General features: G+C 40.2%; 1 protein-coding gene across 4 annotated transcripts in view; it reads left to right on the top strand.

Annotated features, from left to right (window-relative positions):
* The window catches only part of BBX (BBX high mobility group box domain containing), a 275195-nt gene that overhangs the window by 1153 nt on the left and 261561 nt on the right, over positions 1 to 12481 (top strand). For 3 of the 4 annotated variants that reach the window (XM_077771915.1, XM_077771914.1, XM_077771910.1), the window contains exon 2: positions 2629 to 2700. The gene's annotated coding sequence lies outside the window, so the exon portion shown is untranslated. Of the gene's footprint in view, positions 1 to 1565; positions 1585 to 2628; positions 2701 to 12481 lie in introns of those variants that run through there. The other variant, XM_077771911.1, reaches the window with a different exon arrangement.

Raw genomic sequence — 12481 nt, 5'->3', positions numbered from 1 at the left:
AGGGAACCCCGCGCGTCCGGAGCCGCGGCTGGCCGCTCCGCTCCCGGGGCACTTTCCCCCTCCGCCAAAACTTTGGGTCGGGAGAGGTCGCGGGCGAGGGTCGCGGCGGCCGCGCCGGCTGGGGGCGGGGGGCGCGGAGGCAGTGCCCTGCGGGCGGGAGGCGGGGGGCCGGGCTGGGGAGGAGGAGGCCAGCCGGTGCCAGGCTGCGTTTGCAACCAGCACCTCTCGACACACAGGCAGCGCCGCCCGAGAGGGGCACGGGCGCCGGGGCGCGGGCAGAAGCAGCCCGAGGAAAACAACAACAGAGCCAGCCCTCACGNCAGGGGAGGAAGGTACGAGGAGCCAGCCCTCGGTGGATTTATTGAACGTTTCGTGTGCGTCGGTGACCGGGAACAGCAGCCCAGTTGCTCGTTCATCTGGAGAGTTGGGATTTGGGTGTTCCGGCCCCGCAGATCGGTGCCCTCTCACCCCCCACCCCTAACCAAATGCGCGGCGAGTAGGGAAAGTGCTGTTTTAGTGCCAGAGTAACCAGGAGGAAGAATAGGGGGGAGAGGGGGAAGAGGGTGAGGGAGAAGGGGAGAGAGAAGAGGGAGGGAAAGCGGAGGGGGGGGGGAGACGGGAGGGAGCGAGAGAGAGAGAGAACGGGAGGGAAGAGAGGAGGGGGAAGAGGAGGAGGGAGGCTGTGTCAGGATTTTGCTTGAATGTGGGATTATGTTGTGTCAATAAGTTTAAGGTGGAGAGAGCGAGGCTGGGGGTGGTGGTGGAGGGGAGGAGGAAGGCCTTCGCTGTTTAAAGTCTCATTTCTGAAGGTAAGTTATGGCATTGCATGGTCGCGATGACAGAAAACTTGCAGATCCTTTATCCGGGGATGGGGTCGATGCCTCTAGAAAGAGCTCCCCAGTCCTTTTAAGCCACACTCGTGTTACACTGTTATTTGCTGCGATCCGGGTCGCTAGTAAATTACAGAAATCAGACTCGAGGTTTCTTTTCCTCCTCCACCTCGTCTCGCTCGCTCGCCCTCAGAAATTTATTATTATTTTTTAAATTTCTCGGTATTGTATGAAACTTAAACGTAACTGTGGCCAAACCGGAGTCCAGTCATTTACAAGGACCCTCAAATCCAAGGATCTGGAACACGTTTCTGTGTGAAATATTCGCGATCATTTCTGCCAAATGAGGAAGGTAAAACGAAACGATGCAAAAAGCTAAGACACAACATGTACGACAGAGGGGGGGGAGAGGGAGAGACGGAGAGAGAAGCTATTTTTTGCTTTCCTTTCTGTAGAAAGGAAAATAAAACGTGCATTCCCCTTCCCTCCCGGTGTGTAGGGGCTAGTCAATATTTTAACTGTCTGAGGACAAATTAGTCCAGGTGGATCCTGTTGAAAAGTTTTCGCGAGGTGGGGTGGAGGTGGGGGCGGTACGAAGGGGAAGGTGGGTGGAGGTTGTGGGGGATGGGGACGGAGCGAGCTCTGCCACTGCTAATGGTCATTGGCCTGGGGCTTTGAAACCATTGCCTGTCCTGCTAATGACACGTCCAGTTCTCGTCTCCAGGCCGCCGACGCCGGGCTGCCGGCGACTGGGGTACTTTCCCCACGCGGGGAGGGGCTTTCTTCTCCATCCCCTGGGGTTGCCCACTCGCGGCGTGGGGGCCCCACGCGCGCCCCCTNAGGAGAGGGAGGCGTTTTCTGCCCAGACCGCCGCCAGTTCGAGCGGGCACGGCGACGGGGACACCCCACTCGTTGCTCCTCCGTTATGGAAAGGTGTTTAGCAGACTTTTACGCCCGGAGTGTGGGATTTGTACTTCATTTTTCTCTCCCCCCTCTTCCCCAAAGCAAGATGGACTCTATTCCCTTTCTCTTTCTCCCTGTGCCTCTGCCTCTGTCTTGTCAGCCTTTAAGATCGACATTTTGTACTAAGATGCAAACTTGATGGTGACCAGCAACAAAGGCGGGGTGGGATCCCCTCGCTCCCTTCCTCCCTCTCGGTTTCCTAGCTCCCCCCACCCCGACCTCCAAGACCCGGTGGCCCTGCACTTGCCGCCCGGGGCTCTGGCGAATGTGTTTCCCGGCTCGGTTCCGATCTCCAATCTCGGGATTGTAAGTGGGGCCGGGCGTTTGGGCGACGGCTGTGGCCGCCCCAGGTCTGCAGGGCTGAAGGCTGCGCTACCTGGACCCGCTGCCGTCGCCGTGCTACCTCCGGCCGGCTCCTGGGCACCGTGGAGGCTCGGGCAGCCTATCGATTGCTATGATTTGGTTACTGGTTTATTTGTCCTGGGGGCGGCGATCACTTGTGCAAGTTGATGAATGATCGCGCTGTGGGTTTTGGGTTTGCAGACAGGATCAACTTTCAGCTTTGTGCATACGGGGAGTAGGGAATGAGGGTGCTGGAGACACCCTGGAATGCCAGCTGGGCTTCCCTCAGCCTCTGCCCTTTGAATAAAGGGAGCTTCTTTGCTTGTATTGCTCCACAGTTCGCGCGTGGGGGTGGGAGGAAGAGAGGGGGGAGGGGTTGGTGGGGAGCTGGACTCCCGGGTTTTGGGGACCTTCCTTCATAGGTGTTGCAGGAGTTGAGACTATTGTAAAGCTCTACCATACTGATGATGTACCTTTATTTGATACTTTATAGGTCACTATCATATGACAAAGGCTTTGCCGCAGTTCATCTTCCTCCCAGTGTACTTTCCATTTGCCTTCCTGGGTAAGTATGCAAACTCTTCCCACAGGGAAGCTGGACAGCTATTAGCAATGACCTAAGGGTCCTTACTGCTCACCTAAGAAGGTGGCTTACTGGGGTTCCAACAACCCAGAAAGCTGGTCACCCTCGGTTTCACAGCAGAAATCAATTTACGATCATTAGTGTTTAGAATTCAGTTACTCTTATTATTTAAGATAGTTGAAATGTTTCTTTCACATTTATCTGCAAGTGTCATTTGAAAACTTATTTTCAAATAGTCATTTAGTTGATAAATTTTACAGAGTTGAAGGCCTGGGAAATTTAATACTAGATAATATTATAGAAAGATTGCAGCCTATAAGTGGAGAGAATTATTAAAAACCCAAGGAAGCATTGTGCAGAATGCCTCTCTAATTATAGAGACTGACATTTGCTTACTCTTTCTTAGGTGCTCTGTCTTGGGTAACTTGTGCTGTTTGTGACAGTTATTTTTGTGGTGGGGAAGGGTGGACTAGGCAGTGTAGTGAATCTAGTATTTAGATATAAAAGGCCTGATATAAAAGGCAAATAACCATTTCCAAATTAATCATAATTGCCTGCAAAATTTGTATACTTAGAGAAATTGGGTATATTTTAGCAGCCTGTGTATACAATAAACAATGACTCAGAAGTCCCTTAAGTGCCTTTTTCAGACGTATGCACCCAAATGGAAGAATTGGTGAAATAATGTGTAGGGCAAGTGCCCGAAAAGTTAGTTTGTGAGAAGTAACAGTATAGGTGAGGGTTTATAGGACATATGAAAGTAGCACGGGGAGCCCACATTGCTTGCAATTTGCCCCTCAATTGTAAGGAACACCTCAGGTATTCCAAGTTGCTGATAAATTAAGAAAACTGGTTGTACTAAATGTGTAAATCAGTTGTGATACTTAATCATGTTTCGATAATGAAGACGAGAGTTTATATTTTGTGAATGAAAATAGACTTGAACTCAGTTTTCCATAAAAGAAAAAGGAAAGGGACCTTATCTATTTGGGATATTCTATTACCATTATATATGTTACTAAAATGTTGTTTTCATATTAAGAGGAATTAGGGCCATGCCTTTCTGGTAGTTTCCATATAGTAGCAAAACATACTTTGACATTGCGGAGAACCGTAGGTGATTAGAAGCTCATTGTCCAACATCTTTCACGGAATGTAAATATCACATTATTTCAGATAGTTAAGAGAACCTCTTAATACGTCACATACCTAACAGCCCTATTGGAATGGTCAGAATGAGATGGTTCTGTGAGATGAATTTAGTGCACAACAAAATATGTGGATTTCAGTGTCTTTGATTTTTTTTTTTAAAGCTTGTTTGCAAGAGAAGTTTTTCATTTTTGAACATATGGCAAGAGTATTCAGAATGCATTCCTGATTTACTAAAGAACACCACATTTATACATGTGAGGCACATTATTTTGTTCAGTGGAGCAAACTTTTAATGTTAGTTCTTTCCCCATGGAAGTATATTTGACCAATTCAAAATTTTAAATGGGAATCAGTAATTTCCAGAATAAAAGCGATCTGATGAGCTCTTGCATTTCTTTGAGATATCAAACAACTGCTTCATTAAAACAATATTTTCAAGAACAGGCTTGGTCTTTGAAGTCAGAGTAGTTTTTGTAGTGTAAAACTTGTAGTAGTGATCTAAAAGAAGTCACCCTGACCATGAATTACCAGATATTTGCATCTAAAACATATTTATTTGATTTGAAGCTTAATTATCAAAATAAGAATTTAGATAGAGGTTTTGCTATTATATTGCCAAGAGTTTCCAAACTTCCCATTTTATTATTCTGCATATCTCTATTACGTTCTGAAACTGAAGTCTTAATTTGCATTTCACATTTAATGCTAGCTATTAAAAAAGGGGTTCATATCTGTTGTTTCTTAGTGCTACATCTTTTAAAGGTACCCTGGTGGGTTAAGTCCACGAGAGACTTCGCTATTAACAAAAACTTGCAATTTTGACACCTTCTATTTTTTTTTAATCCATCTCATCTTTATATCTAAGTTAAAAAAATAAAGTTCTGCGTTTAGGAGTTTGTAAGATAGTTTTGTCTTATACATATAGCTCTGCTATACAACTTGGAAAGTGTATATCTTTGACTTTATAGATCTGACCTTTATGCTTAATGCATTGAAACAGAGGAGATTTGTTTAGACATTGAAATTAAAACACACCTTTGAGTGAAAGCTAGTATGAACACATAATTATGGCTTGCTTATGCTGTAACCATGTAATTGATAAGGCTTTTTGTATGTAATTAAAAAAAGAAGGAATAGTCTCGAAATAATGTGGCACAATTCATGAGAATCTAACTCAGCAACTAAAGTATAGAACCATATTTTTCAGTAAAATTACAAGCATAATTTCTAATTAAAAATCAGCCACCATACTAAAAGTTTACATTTTTGTACATTTCATAGAGCATGAGTAAAAGAAGGGCCATATTTTTAACTGCATCTTAAGATGAACATCAAGTACTTTTATATTAGAAACCTTTAATAGAAGTAATAAAGATTTCATAGTTTAGCCCTACTAAAAAAAACTTCGAAAATAGCCTCATTATCAACATATCTGTTGTACTGAAGGAAATCCTTGATATTATTAATGTCTTAAAAAGTGCAGAAATGTTTAAAATTGTGATATTTAAATGTTACTAAGAAAAGTTACTAAATTTAGGCAATTAATTGGCATATTGCATCATGACCAGTATGGTACACCTGTATTTTAAGATGTAATTTTTTTTTTTTAATGCTTATTTATTTTTGAGAGAGAGACAGAGTGTGAGTAGGGGAGGGGCAGACACACACACACACACACAATCACACAATGTAGAATGCTCAACGAACTGAGCCACCCCAGCACCCCAAGACTTAATCTTAAGCAGTGTTTAACTTAAGAAAAAAATGTTTTCTTGAACTTGCAATTTGAAGTCCACCTTATTTTTTAAACATTTTACCACTGAGGGCATCTTTTAAAGTAGGTCCCAGTGATAGTTTTTTTTATATTTTTCATCGACTTTCTTCCTCTCACTATGAAATGAAAACAAACCCAAATTATAAAGACATTGTGATTTCACTACTTGGTTTTTATCACGTGCCCCAGGTATATTGGATACAGGTGGTCCTCAGGCTATACTTTGAGAAACACTCCTCTGAAGGTAGTAAGGACTGAAGCTAAGGATTGAATGAATCTTCCAGCTAGAAGATTCTGTGACTGTAATTCAGTCAGTGGGTTTGTACTACCTCAAGGGCAGTCATCACATACTGTATCAAATTGTAAGAGATTTCTGTATGTTAAGTTATACCTGAGGAAAGCACTTTTTGAGTACAGCTTCACTCAACATTCATATGTGTTCATTTTATCCTTTAGAAGACAGTTACAGTTTGTTGAAATGCTAGGACATCATGTTAAAACTGTAAAGATATATGCAGAAAATCCTCATGTATTAATGGGGATTGCTTACATTTTTTTTTCTTTGAGATGAGATGAGGAAAAGATGAGATGAAAACTGGAGTAAGTACCAGTTACACAATGGAAATACAAAAGAAGGCAAGCCAATAACAAATTCTATATAAAAGTATATATAAATACAAAGACGAAAGACTAATACATGAAAGATGTAAAGGATTGATTATAGACCATGAAGCATTGACATACCTACCAAAATATAAACTTAATAAGTTAAAATATAGGAGTCAGTTCAAGGATCTAGATAATAAAATAACTTCAGTTCTGAGGAGGTTGTATAAAATACAAAGTTAAAATAAGAATGAGTTGAATTTTTTGAAGTCTTAGGAAAATAAAACGATACTATAAAATATTGATTAAATAATTAAACCAATAGTTAAACATGGCCCTTAGGTGAAGAGATCGAGGAATAAAACTGAAATTCCTAGAATGGAATAACTGAGATCCTAAAATGGGCACAGAAATGTTGGGTTTTTGGTAAAGGGAATATTTAAATAAAACACTGATAACTTATTTCAAAGGAGAAATAAGAGCAAGAGTAAAAATTGTTTAAAGCAGTTATATTAAATGTCTTTGAGATGTGTGGTGAGAAATACCTTTTATATCCTAATCTGTGTATAAAAGCTGTAACAAAAGTTTCCTGAAATAGTATTAGGACCAGTACTCTCTGATATTTTTTACTTCTATCTAATCTTTATAAATCTGATGTGTTCTGAACTATTTTATTTAAAAAATTATGATGTTATTCATTAAATTGATTTTATGACTTACAATTTGAAAAACACAAACCTGGAGGACGTGTTAAAAATGGAGGTCCCTAGGGGTGCCTGACTGGCTCAGTTGATAGAGTGTGCAGCTCTTGATCTCGGGGTCGTAGGTTCATGCCCCACACTGGGTGTAAAGATTACTTATTTTTATTATTATTATTTTTTTTTTACATTTATTCACTTTGGGGGAGGAGGGGCAGAGTGAGAGGGAGACACAGATTCTGAAGCAGGCTCTAGGTTCTGAACTGTCAGCACAGAGCCCGAAGTGGGACTCAAACCCATGAGCTGTGGGATCATGACCTGAGCCGAAGTTGGATGCTTAACTGACTGAGACATCAGGTATTCCAGGTGTAAAGATTACTTAAAAGTAAAATCTTAAAAACAATGGAGGTCCCCATGTCCCATATCCAGATAAGTGTGACTGAGGTGGGGCCCAGGAAACTAGCGCTTCAGTGACTCTGAAGCCAAGTTTAAGGTACTCTGACACACTTTGAGAACTCTGGTGTAAGGGACAGATGGCTGAAGAGGGAATAGGAGTCATGCACTGAATGTGGGGCTAACGTTCTTTGACTGATGAGTTCTCTTCCAGCTTCAATCTGTGGCTGTATTTCAGTCAGCATGTTTGCAGTACTGAGAGAGCCCTTGTCATCCTCTGTTGATACTCCCAGAGTAGCAGGTGTAGTACAAGGAGCAGAGGCTTAGAAGCCAAAGATCCCTGGATCCCACTACTGTTGCCCCTCTTGCTTACTGACTGAGGGATGTTAAGCATGTTACTACAGAATAAACTTTCATTATTATATGTAAAAGGGCATATTAATACTTCCCATGTAACAGAATGAGAATTACAGTAGACCGTAACGTCTGCAATGACCCTTATCCACAGTCAGAACTCAATACATGTTTTTATAGTTTTATCTCACCTCATCCCATCTCCCACTAAGTTTGAAGTTTCTTGAAGCTGTGCCTTTTAGTTTTTTTTAACATCCTTTTTTTCTTTCTTCTTCTTTTTTTTTTATTTTAAGTAAACTCTATTCCCATCATGGGGCTCCAACTCATGGCCTCAAGATCAAGAGTTGCATGCTCTACCAACTGACCCAGCCTGTGCCTTTTAATTTTTGTTTCCTCTAAAGTACAATTGACCCTTGAACAATACTGAGGTTGGGGTGCCAATCACACCCCACTCCTGCGCAGTCAAAAACCTGCATAGAACTTTTGACTCCCCAAGAACTTAACTACTAATAACCTACTGTTGACCAGAAGCCTTACTGATAACATGATAACATAAACAGTTGATTAACACATATTTTGTATGTATATGTATGGTATCACATATATATATGTATATATATTACAATAATGTAAGCTAGAGAAAAGGAAATGTTATTAGGAAAATCCTAAGGAAGAGAAAATACATTTATAGTACTGTACTGTAAATATCCATGTATAAGTAGACTTACCGAGCTCCATGTTGTTCAAGGGCCAACTATAATTCTCAACCCTGGTGTCCAGAAACATTGGTGCATTTTTAACTGGATGTGACGTGTTAGATAAGTACTTTATTACTAAAGAAAGAAATAGTAAGAATAACAAGGATAAAAGTGACAAATAACTGAAGCATTCCATAGTTAAGTATGGTGCCCCTTCAAATTTGGGGAATGATTTCCCTACCTCTTTAAAAAGACAGCCCAGGACAAGAGGGTAGCTCTTTTCGTATTTCAAAGTGGTTAGTTGACAGCACTGGGTATTCTCTCTGGTGACTTTGTTCCATCTTGGAATGTTTTAGAGCATCAGTTCTCAAATTTTCTTCTGCTAAGACACATGTGACTGATGTTTACACATAGGGCATTATAATTTCCCTGGTTATAGACTTAGATAAATTATGTGGTAGTTGTCAGTGTGATAAAGTCACTGCATTCCTTATCAAGAAGATAAATCAGAATATAAGTGAGAGTGATACTATCATAATGAAAACTTTGAATACACCAATATACAAACATGTAAAATTCTTTATAAACTGTGGTACTTTGTTCATAACTAATTACTGGGCATTCCTCACAACCAATTAAAACTTACCCTTGTGTCAAGGCATGAAGATTGAGAAGCATTACATCCGGAGTGCGTAACAAATTACATTGCACAGAATAGGCACTTAAATAAAAAAGAGGGGCAGGCTAAGGAGAAGATGAATGGGAAATACACCAAATCCCTGAAATCTCAAACAATGTGAAAACCAAAGCTAGGAAAAATGCAACATGTGGTTAAATGCAAAGAAAAGTACAAAAGACTTTAAGTATCAGGGTTCTCAGACTTTCCTATCGTACTGAAATACTGCTTCTAACATAGACATTCATTTAATTTATTTGACTAAATAACTTTGTGTTTCCTAATTTCTAAGGTTATATTTGCCAGGAACATCTTTATTATACTTTGCTATATTTTAATTTAGCTTAGATTTTTTTTTGTCTCCAATACATTAATAAACTTTATATATTTTGCAAATATCTTTATATTTTGAAGTGTAATGGTATTGGATATACATTCACAGTCCTTTATCTAAAAAAGTCTCTGAAAAACTAAGGTTTTTTTTGTTTTGTTTGCTTTGTTTTGTTTTCCCCCTCCAAAAGTTTGGCATCAAAACTCATTTGGTGGCAGAACCTGACCTAAACTGTCATGGGCTTGTTTGAAGTAGTTTTAAAGCCTACTAAGGAAGGATGTTCACATATTCTGCTGTAGAAATAGTAATGTATTTGGCTATGAGGTGCTATCGTAGATCTAGCTAGGAGTGTTACGTAATACATGCTGTATGCTCCATCTGACCTTTAAGACTCACAAAAATCTGAAGCATACCTGGACCTAAGGGTTTCAGATAAGGGACTGTGATCCTATTGTATTTAACTTTCTTAGTTCACAGAGTAAAATTGTTTGGTATTCCTACCCATTTAACTCTGGGAATATCCTTTTGCTGATTTTGATCACTGATCATCTGAATATGTTGAGTTCATTGTAAACTGGTGAATCATGTAAGATATCCTAACAAGATATCCAAACATTATATATTAACTTAGTCAAACTGTCTGTTGAAACTCTGTGACTTCAGTTATGAGGGTAGAAGGCACCAGAGATTATAAAGTCAGCTAAGCCAAAATGGTAGTTAACGTTTATACCTCCTAAGTTGAGTAGAGTGAAGGGCTCCTTCCTAGGTAAGGGAAGATTAAACACACACACATACCCAACCCACTCCACCCCACCCATTAGTTGAACCTCATCTGTCTGTTTTTACATTGTGATTCCTCTTTTGTATTTGTTGTGGTTGGTACCTCATTAAACAAACACACACACATTGAAATCTGTAGTTGAAACTTCTACCATGTTGGACGTTTCTCATATAATGGTGGACAATATTTAGGCAACTTTCATTATGGTTTACTGTTATGAGAGGTTTCAAGAAGGGGTTATATTTCCTTTATATATTGCCACTTGCACATTCTTTCATTCTATCAGAAAAGTAAAAAAAAGTGTTTTCTGCAAATTTAGTCTATTCTCAGGTGAGAATAATGTTTCTGGATTGTATTGTTTCATAGAGGTTCTAGATATCTTTATTTTCAATAATTAACCATGAAAGGGGAAGAAAGATTTTTCCTTTGTACTTTTTTTTTTTTGAGTAATCTCAACGTGGGGCTCGAACTCCCCACCCCAAGATCAAGCCACATGTTCTACTGACAGAGCCAGCCAGGCTCCTACTTTTAATTTCCTATAAAAGCAGTATAGAAAAACGTAAAGTAGGGGCGCCTGGGTGGCTTAGTCGGTTAAGCGTCCGACTTTCGCTTAGGTCATGATCTCGCGGTTCGTGGGTTCGAGCCCCGCGTCGGGCTCTGTGCTGACTGCCGGCTCAGAGCCTGGAACGTGTTTCAGTCTGTGACTCCCTCTCTCTCTGACCCTCCCCTGCTCACGCTGTCTCTCTCTCTCTCTCCTAGAAATAAATAAAACATTAAAAAAAAAAAATTTAAAAAAAAAAAAGAAAAACGTAAAGTATAATAGGAGGAGTAGACAGGGCACTCTGTGAATAAAGTTAATAGCTGTATCCTGACAAAATTTAAATCAGGCTTCATTTGATATAGACTGAAATGGTTAATGGCTAAAGAAAGTTTTTCTTCTTTAATTATTTTTTGATACAGCTATATCCTTTGGTGTAGGAAAACCACATTGAGTAATTCAGAGAGTGTCTTATTAGCAGTGCTGATTCTTTTAATCTTAAAAAATGCTGAGTTGTTTTTCAGCTTCTGGTGCACCTCTCGAAACTCACCCAAGTGTAGAGTTCTCATTGAATGCAAAGGGAATGTGGTAGAGCATAGAACAAAATGGGAAATTAATTCTCTACATCCAGCTGTCAAATTTGGATTATCTTTTCAGTTACAGAAGTTATCTATTTTTCTCTCTTGTCCTCTCTCCCTTCTTGTCCCCCTTTTGTCCCCCTTCTTTCTCCTCCCTTCTCCTTTCTCTCATCCCAGTACTAACCAGGCCCGCCCCTGCTTAGCTTTCAAGATAGTTGGCCATGGGCCTTCCTATCCTTCTTTCTATCCTCACTGATGTCTGTTTTTCTGTATTTTCTTTTTCTTTCAGCCTTTTATTGTATTCACTCGTGTGCAGTCAGTGATACTACCTGCAAATAGTTGAGAATGAAAGTATGGAATTGAACTTTTTACCATTATTTGATTTTAAAGATTTTTTGTAGTTTTGAGTTACTTTAGTAATTATCACTACTAGTGTAATAAAGTTGTTAACATACGAATTGTAGACTTAAACACCGTTTCCTACATAGAAATGTCAATTAGGAAGGGATTACATGAGGCAAAGTCACCTGTTATTACTATGAAATAAATTGAAGTAAACTCCTTATCCAATCATTTCTGGGCTTTAGGGTGATAGGATGAATGAGTTTCATTTATATTTAAGAGAAAGTTGAAAGCAGATTTTTAGAAGAGTTTCCCACACACTATTTTACTTTGGGAGGAATGGAGAAAGATAATTTGGCCTGAGGGTGTTCTTATGAAGCACAAGTTTTATTTTTACTACTTTGTTTTTCACAACAACTTTCTGATGAGAGGTAACCCTATTTTAGTGGCAAAGAGATGAAGTGTTAGGTTCATAACTAACTTGTCTGAGGTCACACAGGTAGCAAGAGACTGCCAGGATTAGGAGGCCTGTCTGCAGGGCCACAGTCTCTTGGGCTTTTTCTATATTTACCTCCTTTAGGGCCACAGTCCAAGAGGTTAGAACTGAAAGTTTTGGGGCAACTTTTAGCCAAGAATTCCTCCCAATTTTTCTTTCTCTCAAAAGAAAAATCTTCATTTTGAAGTCATAGGGTTGAACACTACTCTCTTTTTTTTTAAGTTTTTTTAAAGTTTTATTTGTTAGCCAGGAGCCCGCCTTGGGGCTGGAACTCATGAACTGTGAGGTTATGACCTGAGCAGAAACCAAGAGTGGGACGCTTAACCAACTGACCACCCAGGCCCCT

The sequence above is a fragment of the Crocuta crocuta genome, unplaced genomic scaffold (genome assembly GCF_008692635.1).
Source record: "Crocuta crocuta isolate KB4526 unplaced genomic scaffold, BGI_CrCroc_1.0 scaffold56, whole genome shotgun sequence".
NCBI lineage: Eukaryota > Metazoa > Chordata > Mammalia > Carnivora > Hyaenidae > Crocuta > Crocuta crocuta.
This window is presented reverse-complemented; position numbering and strand designations above follow the sequence as displayed.